General features: G+C 43.0%; 1 pseudogene; it reads left to right on the top strand.

Moving 5' to 3' along the window:
- The first annotated feature begins 1,905 nt into the window (after positions 1-1,905).
- On the top strand, positions 1,906-3,315 carry LOC100385210 (ubiquitin domain-containing protein UBFD1-like; annotated as a pseudogene).
- The last annotated feature ends 8,947 nt before the right edge of the window (positions 3,316-12,262 follow it).

Genomic DNA, 12,262 nt, shown 5'->3' with positions numbered 1-12,262 from the left:
TGCGTGGGTGTGTGTTTGAGAACATATTTAATAAGCCCTTCAAAAGAGGAGATTAAAGTTATGTGTATTGCTCTCCCCATAACCATGGGAAAATATATCCAAGAATTTAGTGCTTCCCAGGAGGTCTCCTTACTTATCCCTGGTTCTTGCCCTTGTTTCCAACCTGAATGCAGCCCCTGCCTCCTCCTCTTTGCTGGGGAATCCCCATGCAGCTTCTGGGAATCCTGGCCCTACCCAGAGTGCCTGGTGTCACCCAAGGGGCCATTTCTCTTCCCCTAGGATTATGCCCAGTGGCTCCCATGTGGCATTCCACAAAAGTGTCAGCCACTCCGAGATTGTCCAAACAGTAGAAGGAAAGGAGTTTGAAGCACCAAAGTCCCACCAAGTGGTCCTATGTGTGCTCGTGTTCCTCCCAAGCTCTTCCCCCCAGGAGGAGTTGCAGAGGTGCCTGTTCATGTTTAATTTTCCAGTCAGCTACTATATTTCCCATAGACATCCATAAATTCTCAAAGACAACGCCTACAAAGAAGAGGTGACATAGTTCTCCAGCTGCCTGATTTATTTTCAAGCCCATCTATCCATAAGTTAGAAATTCACAATTCCACGAAAGATTATGACAGTTCCTTTCCTTAAATCCCCATTTCCAAATTGAGCCCCCCTTGAACCTATAGGCTAAACAAAGGGTTTATTGCTAAGTCACACATTTGCTTATAGCTATTCCATGGCTGCACAGACCAGAAACACGTTCTACAGTGACCTCTTGTAAGGAGTGGACTAAACTCCTGGCTACCTTACCTTGGAATCTCTGTCTTGCAGGTAAAAGGAGGATTTTAGTCTTTTAGTTAATACCGTATTGAATATACAAGTCCAGGAATCTTAATTTATTTTTTTAAATAACAATAATTCCTTTAGCAAAGATGTTGCAGCAGAAATGGCACTAAGTGCCCATTGGTTCTGTTTGTTTCTAAGAGGACTCAAATCCCTATCCCTAAACCATCAGTGAAAACGTGCTGTGGCTTCCTAGGGACAGACAGGGAGGATGAGAGGATGAGCTGCTCATAACCTCCTCGCCCATGCCTCATGCAGGCATACACACACACACACACACACACACACACACACCCCGCCTTTTAAAAAAATTTTTATTTCAAATTACGGGATACAGGGGCAGGATGTGTGGGTCTGTTGTATAGGTAAACGTGTGCCATAGCAGTTTACTGCACCTATCAACATATCACCTAGATATTAAGCCCCACATGCATTAGCTAGTTCACCAGATGCTCTCCCTCCTCTCCCACAACCCCCTGGACAGGCCCAAGTGTGTGCTGTCCCCATCCCTGTGTCCATGTGTTCTCATTGTTCAGCTCCCACTTATAAGTGAGAACATGTGCACACCACACCATTTTTTGGAAGCAAAGGTATCAAAGGCAAGAATTTGGCCACAAGGCTCTATTCTGCTAGTGAAAGCAGCCTGAAAGAATACTGGCAACTCATGCTGCCAGTTAATGATGAAATATTTCTGTAGCATTTATCAAGCCCCCATTGTGCTTTCACATCAGTCTCCCCAAGGTGGCGTAGGATTGTGATAGAGAACAATAGTTGCCTCTCAATAACCATTCTTCCCTTTTCCCTTAGTAACAGAGCTCTTTCATTTCGGCACATGGCTGGCCAGAATAAAGGCTGCTTTCCTAGCCCCTCCCCCCAGCCCTTGGTCTAGAGTTCATTTGGCTCAATTCTGGCCAATGGATTATAAATGGACACATTGCTGGGACTTCTGGGAAATCTAAAAGGGGAATTAGTAGACATTTCCTCTCCTCTTTCTTTCCCTGCTGCCTGAAATGTAGGTGTGGTGACAAGCACTCCTGCAGCTATCTTGGACCACAAAATCAAAGGCCACACCCCAGAACCAAAAGCTGGAAGGAGCTTTGGCTTCTGATAATTTTGTGGCACCAAAACCACAGCACTTAATCTTGGGATTTCTTTTACATAAGATAGAAACAGACACAATCTTCATGGCGGCGGCCAGGGTCCCGGATGGCATGGAGGAACCTGGCATGGACAGGGAGGCCGAGACCTTGGTGATCTAGGCACCAGCGAGGCCCCTCAACTGCGTGGAGACAGAAGCCGCAGTGGAGGCAGCCTGCAGCTGGCCCTGGCCCAGGCCCCTCGGGACCCCGCAGCCTAGGCCTCAGTCAGCAACAGGGAGGACACAGATGGTGGCACAGGCAGGGAGCTGGTGGACCTGAAGATCATCTGGAACAAAACCAAGCATGACATGAAGTTCTCCCTGGACAGCACAGGCTCCAAGCCAAAATAGAAGATCCACTGGATAACCCATCTCCCGCCTGCCATGCAGAAAGTCATGCATAACGGACTCATCCGCAAGGATAAGACATTAATACAAGTGACCAGTGGTACCAAGATCATGGTGGTTGGCTCCACCATCAATGACGTTTTAGCAGTTCACACACCCAAAGATGCTGCACAGCAGGATGCAAAGGTCAAAGTGAACAAGAAGGAGCCTCTCTGCAGGCAGAAACAACACAGGGAAGTGTTGGATAAAGGAAAACCTGAAGATGTGATGCCATCTGTTAGTGGTGCTGAGGAGTGCATGCCAATGGTACCCCTGTCCAGCATGTACCATAAGTATGGAGAAAAAGTGAAACTCATCATTTTTTTTTTTTTTGAGACAGAGTCTTACTCTGTCACCAGGGTGGAGTGCAATGGTGCAATCTCAGCTACTGCAACCTCCACCTCCTATATCCTTATCTCTACAGATAAGGACTGGTGGGAAATTTGTTATAGATAAGGACTTATCTTATAGATAATGTCTGATGGGAAGTTTGTTTACCAGGGCAAGGGATACAGAGAGTAAAGAAATCTAGCCTTGAAAGCCATGAAAGGTGGCGTTATAGGAACCCGCCACCATGCATGGCTAATTTTTTGTATTTTTAGTAGAGATGGGGTTTCACTATGTTGGCCAGGCTGGTCTCAAACTCCTGAGCTTGTGATCCACCTGCCTCGGCTTCCCAAAGTGCTAGGATTACAGGTGTGAGCCACCATACTCCAACAAGATTCACCTTTAAGCTAGAACAAGACCACCTGTGGATTGGCACTAAAGAGCAAACTGAGAAATTGCCCATGGGCTCCATAAAAAAGGTTGTCAGTGAACCTATTGAAAGACATGAAGACTATCACATGATGGCCGTTCAGCTGGGGCCCATGGAAGCCTCTTACTACCAGGTGTACTGGGCTCCAACGCAATATGTGGATGCAATCAGAAACACTGTGCTGGGGAAATGGCAGTATTTTTAAAAGCACTTTCACCTTTGGCCCAGGAGGCTGACCCAAAGTGAAGGACATTGCTGGGAGAGGCCTGCAGCATCCCTGGATTTCAGAGTTCTGGAACTTTGTTCACAAAAAGTCTATATTCAATCTAAGACAATGTGGTGGCTGTGACTGTTAAGAACAAATGCTCGGTGCTGCAAGGAAGAATCAGCACCGAGACAAAGGATCTCTCAGCTTCGCAAATTTACTTTCTGCAGAAAGGGTGCTGCTTGTGATGGAGCAATGGCAAGAGCACCCCGAACAAAAGAGGGAAGGAGTTTTTCTTTCTAACGCAGCTCACCCCTGCTACTGTGTCCTGTCTCCATTGGCTGGAGTTGGACAATTTAAGCTGAGCCCAGCTAACTTGAAAAGTGAAAAAATGCAGTTATACCAGTGAAGAGTGCAGTTTCGGGGGAAGGAGTCTTTGTGACAGGAGGGGTAATCTATGGAGTGGGTAGCAGATGTGGAATGTGGTCTCTATAGATAAGGACTGGTGGGAATTTTGTTTACCAGGATAGGGGATACAGAGAGTAAAGAAATCTGGCCTTGAAAGCAGTGAACAAAGAGCAAGGATGCTGAGCAAGTTAAACCCTTGAAGAGGAACTCTTTTTATATCCAACAGTGACTGAAGCCAGAGGTGATGTACTTTCACCATTAGCTTAATTTTAACTTAAAATCACCAGCTCCCTTTCTTGCAGTCAGCTTCATACCATCATTAAAGTCAGTATGATGTAAATCAACAAATCTGAATTCAAAAAAAAAAAAAAGATAGAAACAAGGTTCTGTCTTGCTTAAGCCACTTGCTTAAGCCATGGTTATGCTGGCTTTTCTCAGATGTAGCTAAACTGATAAATTACTAAAAATGTGTGAAATGTTTCACTTTGTAAATGAAGCCCTGAAAAGAAAGTGACTTATTAAAAAGCAGGCAATGGAAAAGCTGGGATTAGAAACAATATCACTCAACCATAGCTTATGATGCTCCCCACTGTCTTATATTTAATATAGAGAATATATATATTATATAGATAAGATATATTTTATATAATTAAACCATCAACTGCAGAAAAGAAGTGGAGGGCTATAGCTGCCTCACTGATCAGACAGACCATTTCCTTCTTCACCAGCTAGCATTGTTTAATTACGAGACCCGGGTCTGACAAACTGAACTCGAAGCTCATCCTATATTGGTTAGGGCACTCCACCTCTTCCTTTCTCTCATGACAGTTAGACTATGGAATCTCCAAGTTGAAAAGTACCTTGAAGGGCTTTAGCTCAAGAGCAATGCCCTGCTCCATCACCAAAGTAAGAGTTAAAATATTTCTTTTTTTTTTTTTTTTTTGAGACGGAGTTTCGCTCTTGTTACCCAGGCTGGAGTGCAATGGCGCGATCTCGGCTCACCGCAACCTCCGCCTCCTGGGTTCAGGCAATTCTCCTGCCTCAGCTTCCCGAGTAGCTGGGATTACAGGCACGCACCACCGTGCCCAGCTAATTTTTTGTATTTTTAGTAGAGACGGGGTTTCACCATGTTGACCAGGATGGTCCCGATCTGCTGACCTCGTGATCCACCCGCCTCGGCCTCCCAAAGTGCTGGGATTACAGGCTTGAGCCACCGCGCCCGGCCCAAGAGTTAAAATATTTCTACCACCCAGCAAGGACTTGAAAGAGAATAGAAACATGAGAAATCATAAGGGAAGATACTTTTTAAGGCTAATTTTCACAAAGTAGAATTTAATAGTAATTGCTTGCCTCATTGTCATGAGGGTAGATTCATACTGAGTCTTATCGAACACTTTGAGAAAAATGTGCCATGAAAGTACAGACATCCCCAACTTTTAAAATATATAATGAACAACAATTCACACAATCACTTAATTTTCATGCCATAGTGAGTACATTAATTCCCTATTGAGATGAACCAGCCTGTCATCCTGATCAGGTCCCAGAAATGTCAGAATTTTGAGGATTTTAAAGAGGAAAAAAATCTATCAATAGCATTTATTTGGCCCCACTTGTTTAGAAGCTTATGAGTCATCTTTTGTCCCTCTCTTATTATTTTTCTGCAATGGACTGAGTGTTTATGCTCCACTCCCCCTCAAAAAACATTGTATGTTGAAATTCTAGCCCCCAGTGTAATGGTATTATTAGCTTGGTGCAAAAGTTACTTCAGTTTTTGCCATTGAAAGCAATGGCCAAAAATGCAATTACTTTTGCACCAACCTTATAAAAGTTGGGGCCTTTGAGAGGGGATTAGGGCAGAACCCTGGTGAATGGGATCAGTGCCCTTATAAACGGGGCCTCATTGAGATCGCTTGCCCCTTCTGCCATGTGAGGACATGGCGAGAAGATTGCTTTCTATGAGGAACAGGCCCTCACCAGACACCAAATCTGCCAGCACTTGTTCTTGGACTTCCCAGCCTCCAGAACCATGAGAAGTAAATTTATCTTGTTTAAAAGCCACCCAGTCTATGGTATTTTTGTTATACCAGCCCAAATCCGAGACATCACCCTTCCCTAACTAGGGTCATTTCCAGGCTACACTCCTAAGTAGCTTCTTGGTACATAGTTTTTCATGTCTGAAGAAAGAGAGGGTGGGATTTAAGAGGTACAGGGAAGACTTTTGCCTCCAAACCTCTCTTCCACTGTTCTTAAATGCAAACTAGAAATTCATTCTTTGGGATGAAAAAGGCAGTTCCCAAAATGAGTTCCACAAAACACCAGTCCTGAGAGATTCTTCCCCTGCCCAACCTTACCTTCACAAAAAATAAGGTATTCCATATCAAACACATTTGAGAAACTCTTTATACTGTATTCTGTTTGGAAAATTCCAGGAAGTTTTGAGGTAAAAGAAACTATTTAACTTGGTTTATCCCAGAGCTGCTCAAAATTCTTTGATCAGCGACCCCTTTCTGTAAATAGCTATTTGGTGACCAGAAGAAGAGGCCAAAAGGAATTTGGAAATATTTTATATGGTGTCATACTAAAATATTCCACCACCCTCAGGATGAATACGGCATTCAGCCCTTACTCCTGAAACACAAATTCATTTATTCTCCCCATCTTATTTATTGATACAGGTTAGATGTACTATTGTGGGGGCACATGTAAGAATTCAATGCATTCATACAATCAAATCAGGGTAATTGGAATATCCATCAACCTAATCTATCTTTACAATAGGAACATTTAAATTATTCTCTGGTAGCTATTTTTAGATGTACAATCAATTAATGTTAACTACAATCATCATACTAATCTATGGAACACCAGATCTTATTTATTCTAAGTGTTTATTTGTACCATTAATCAATCTCACCTCACCCCAGTCCCCTTCCTCCCCTCCCCAGCCTCTGGTATCTTCCCATCTTTTTTTTTTTTTTTTTTTTGAGACAGATTCTCGCTCTGTCTCCCAGGCTGAAGTGCAGTGGCACAATCTCGGCTCACTGCAACCTCCACCTCCCAGGTTCAAGCGATTCTCCTGCCTCAGCCTCCGGAGTAGCTGGAATTACAGGCACCCACCACCACGCGTGGCTAATTTTTGTATTTTTAGTAGAGACGGGGTCTCAAATTCCTGACCTCAGGTGATCCACCCACCTCAGCCTCCCAGAATGTGGGGGTTACAGGTGTGAGCCACCGCACCAGGCTTCCCATCATTTTTAACAGCTTACTGAGAGCAGTTTACAGCAGAATCAGAAATATCACTGGATATTTCCTACATCTTGTCTAACACAGTTTGCTTTATGCCTGCTCCTGTGCAATTATTAATAGCACTGCTGTCACTCCCAAAAGAGTCCTTATGTAGATGATAAGGTATAAGGTCACCCCAATCACAGCTAAGTTCTGGTGGGAGAGGTATGGAGAAGACACTACGGAACAGGATCAGTGTCCTGGGATGTGTTAGAAGTTCCCCATAGATGTGTAGAAGATAAATAGAAATTCCAGGACCCTAAAGAAGACTGCACAGGAGGCAATGACAAAAGGGTATGGAAGTGAGAAGGCACTAGAAATAAACTTGGCCAGCCTGGATTTTTGCCAATGGCTAATCCTGCCCGTGGTCAGCATGGCCAGGATAATATAAGCTCACACTGCCAGCTTCACAGGCACCTTTTCTGACAGGTACAGAGTAGCCTGTCCCACTGGAGAGAGACACCTATGTGTTCAGAGGGTACATGCCTCAGCAACCCAATGCACGGTTGCCCACCTAACTAAACTAGCTGGAAGAAGACTCACCAGCTGCCCAACAGGAAGGGCATCTAGAGATGTCATTTCCCAACCCTGAGGTTGCAACAGCTGCTGCATGAGGTTCAAAGTTCTCAGAGCCTGGAAGCCACTGGAGGAGGCTTCTTCAGCGAAAACCAGTGGCAGAAACCATGGGCATCTCAAAAGTGCTGCCATGGTACCCTGTACGACCAGCAGTTCAGTGTGTGGGTTCTGGACTCAGCTTGAACCTTGATTCCACTTCTTATCAGCTGTCAGACGCTGGGCTATAAACTAAGTCCTAACTTCCTAGTAAGAGGTTAAGAGTAGCGCACACAGTAACCCGAGGAAATATAATGCAAGCTACCAATGCAGCTAAATAACAGAGGTAATTTTAAAGTTTCTAGTAACCACATTTAAAAAGCAAAAAGATCTACCTTCAAATACATTTTTAAAAAATAGTAAAAAAAGGCCAGGTACAGGGGCTCAAGTCTGTAATCCCAGTGCTATGGGAGGCTGAGGTGGGAGAGGGTAGGTAGGGAGGATCACCTGAGACCAGGAGGTCAAGGCTGCAGTGAGCCATGATTGCGCCTCTGCACTCCAGCCTAGGCAGAAAGTGAGATCCCGTCTCAAAAAAGAAATAAATATATAAAATAAAAAGTAAAAAAAAAAAAAAGCTGAATTTAGCTTCAATAATTTTAATACATTATATCTGAAATGTCACTGCAACAATATTATCCCTGCAATCAATATTAAAAATTATTAGTGAGATATTTTACATTCTTTCTTCTGTCTACTGTCTTCAAAATTATTGACGTATTTTATGCCCACAGCATATCTCAGCTCCAATTGGCCCAATTTCAAGTACTCAGCAGCAACATGTAACTGGTGGCTACCATATTGGACAACAGGGCAGATGCTATCAGTTCCCTTTACATGTCTTGGCCACTAGCAACTTCTTACTGTAATCACCTGTGGCTCTGCCTTGGAGCTTCCTCTCATCTGAACATGCAGCAGGCCAGAAGTGCTGAGGAAGAAATGTCCCAAGGAGCAGCCCTCAATCAATGAAGATTCACAGTTGGCAGATTAACAACCTACTTCCTGACTCCTTAGATGGGGCGGGACTATTTAAATTTTAATTGAAATTAATTTGATGTAATTCAACTTCTCTTTTGCATTTTTTTTTTTTGAAATGAAGTCTCACTCCATCACCAGGCTGGAGTGCAGTGGCACAATCCCGGCTCATTGCAACCTCCACCTCCTGGGTTCAAGCAATTCTCCTGCCTTAGCGTCCCCTAGTAACCGGGACCACAGGCGTGTAGTCCTGTCGTCTGTGCTGGGATTACAGGCGTGAGCCATTGTGCCCAGCCATCTTTCACTTTTGTTGCTTGTGCTTCTGTTTCCCTGTCCAAGAGACCATTGCAAAATCCAATGTCATGAAGTTTTCCCCCTACACATTCTCAGGGAAGTTTTACAGTTTTGGGTCTTACATTTAAATCTTTCATCTATTTTGAGTTAATTTTTGTGTATAAGTCCAATTACAGGCCAGGAGCGGTGGCTTATGCCTGTAATCTCAGCTACTCAGGAGGCTGAGGCATGAGAATCACTTGAACCCGGGAGGTTGGAGATTGCAATAAGCTGAAACAGCGCCACTGCACTCCAGCCTAGGCAACAGAAAGAGACTCCATCCAAAAAAAAAAAAAAAATCCAGTTCCACTCTTTTGCATGTGGATAGCCATTTTCCCCACCATCATTTGTTGGAGAAACTATCCTTTCCCCAATGTGCATTCAGGGCATCCTTGTTGAAGATCGGTTGACCATATGTGCATATGTGTGTGCATTTATTTCTAGGCTATCTATTATGTTCCATTGGTCTACATGTCTGTTTTGATTCCAGTATCACACTGCTTTAATTTCTGTAGCTTTGTAATATATTAATATTTTGAAATCAGGAAGTGTGATGCCTCCAGCTTTGTTCTTCTTTTTCAAAATTGGCTTGGCTATTGGGGGTCTCCTGTAGTTCCATATGAATTTTAGGATTTTTTTTTCTATTTCTGTTTTTTTAAAAATGCCACTGTGTTAGCCAGGTGTGGTGACATGTGCATGTAGTCCCAGCTACTGGGGAAGCTGAGGTGAGAGGATCGCTTGACCCCAGGAGTTCTAGTGTGCAGTGAGTTGGGATGGCACCACTGCACTCTAGCCTGGGCAGCAGAGCAAGATCTCATCTCAATAATAAAAAATAAGTAAGTAAATAAATAAATAAATAAAATCTGTATTTTTTAAAAAGTCATTTTAATAGGAATTACATTGACTCAATAGATTGCTTTGGGTTGTATCGACATCTCAACAATATTGCCTTCTAATTTATGAACACAAAATGTCTTTTCATTTATGTATGTATTCTTTAATTTGTTTCATCAATGTTTTGCCATTTTCAGTGGACAAGTCTTTTACCTTCTTGGTTCAGTTTATTCCGAAATATTTTATTCTTTCTGATGCTATTGTAAATGAGATGGCTTTCTGAAGTACCTTTCACATAGTTCATCACTGACGCATAATATTTCAATTGACTGTATAGTGATCTTGTATCCTGCAACCTTGCTGAACCTGGTTGTTAGCTCTAACAGCTTTTTGGTAGATTTTTTAGGGCTTTCTGTATACAAGTTCATGTCATCTGCAAATACAAATGGGTCCACTTCTTCCTTTTATCGGGATGACTTATGATTTTTTTTCTTCCCTGATTCCTCTGTTCATCATTCATTCCCTGATTCATCATTCAGTACAATGTTGAATAGAAGCAGTGAAAGTAGAAATCCTTCTCTGGTTCCTAATCTTAGAGGGAAAAGTAGTCAGTCACCATTAAGTATGACATCTGCTGTGGCTTTTATATAAATGTCCTTTTATCACGTTGAGGAAGTTCCCTTCTCTTTCCAGTGTGTTGAGTGTTCTTATCATGAAAGAGTATTGGATTTTGCCAAACGCTTTCCTGAATGTATTGAGAAGTTAATGTCTTGTCAGGAGAAAACAGAATTGTAATCAGTGCATCCCAGAAGGTGCAATAATTTTGGCATGGACAGATTTGTTTCCTGTGCCTCGGGTCACTCCAGAAACACAGCTATTGGGCTTTCTCTGTTTGGGGCCAGCCAGCTATGGCCCTAACCCTTCCTGGAGTGGCGTGCTATCAAGGGGTGTGGCTCTGGGGGCATAAGTCACCACCATCAATCCTTTTGAAACATATGGCTTAAAAAAAAAAATCACACTCTGACTTTAAATTTGGCATCAGCACTCAGCCATATTATAATCACACCAGCCAGATTTTTAATTAAGGCCTCAGGCTCCAAATAATTTGGGTGACAGATTGATAACAAAATAAGAAAGAGTTATTGCCAAACGACATTTGATTGATGGGCTTGGACCTCTGAAGAGTATTGTCTTGAGACCCTTACCAACATATGCAACCGAGCTGTTAAATCTCTGTGAGCCTCAATTTCATGACCTATTAAACAGGTAGAATAATATTTAGCTCCTAAGGGTGCTATGACGATGAAAGGACATGGTGCGAATAAAGAGACAGTCACAATACTTGGTCGAGGAAAAGCTTTTAGAAGTGTCATTAATAATTAACTATGAATAATCCTTCCCACATAGTGTTGCAATGATCCATTTAAAATGTCTCTCTTAATAACAAGCGCAAGGTATGATTTGTTTTTGTACATTATTTTGTGAATAAATGAAAGAGCAATCCCAGCTAGTAAAGGAGAGGAGGGAAGGGAGAGGCAGGGTCAGGAGGAGCGTCTTAGGCTAACGCTCTGTACAATGACTTTTCCATTTCCCTGAATACCTTCTGGTTATGTTCTCAGAAGCCACCACCTCTCTCCTCTCTACAGGACCCTGACAGAATCGTAATCATCATTAATTGACAACTTCACAACCCTAGGCCATTGACAAACAAAAATCAGCTGTCAATGACACAGAAGAGTGTTTGTCCCCCTCCTACCTCGTTCTTATTCTTCAACCAGCAAAACACCTCTCCAAATAGAGGCCAATCTAGGCCAGGTGTACTCTCTGGGAACTGAGCAAGTTAACAGCAGGGCGCCTGAGGGGTACATAGTCTACCACCTAGGGAGAACAGAACAGGGAAGACAGCCAGCTTTTAAAACTCTGCTCTTAACAACAAAAAAAGAAAACAATAGGCTTTATTATGAACTTCCTAAGGACAAGAACCAGGTTTTGCAATCACTCAAGGTACCTAATACAGTGACCCTTCAGTCTAATTTATCAATTATTTTCTTTTATAGTGAGCCTTTTTGTGTCATGTTTAAGAAATCTTTGCCTCCTCTGAGGTCATGAAGGTGGCCTCCTACGTTTCCTTCAAAAGCTTTATTGCTTTACCTTTCACATTTAGATGGATTTAAAAATCCATCTGGATTTTTTTAATATGGTGTGAGGTAATTTTTCACATGAACATAAAATTGATCCAGCAGGTTTATTGAAAAGACTGGTCAGGCGCACTGGCTCATGCCTGTAATCCCAGCATTTTGGGAGGCCAAGGCTGGAGGATTGCTTGAGGCCAGGAGTTCAAAACCAGCCTGATCAACATAGCAAGACCCCATCGCTACAAAAAAATCAGTTTAAAATGAGTCAGGCATGGTGGCACACACCTGTAGTCCCAGCTACCTGGGAAGCTAAGGTAGAGGATCTCTTGAGCCCAAGAGACTGAGGCTGCCGTGAGCTATGACCA

The sequence above is a fragment of the Callithrix jacchus genome, chromosome 5, assembly GCF_049354715.1.
Source record: "Callithrix jacchus isolate 240 chromosome 5, calJac240_pri, whole genome shotgun sequence".
NCBI lineage: Eukaryota > Metazoa > Chordata > Mammalia > Primates > Cebidae > Callithrix > Callithrix jacchus.
Note: the sequence above shows the minus strand (reverse complement) of the source record. Positions and strands in the feature narration are given on the sequence as shown.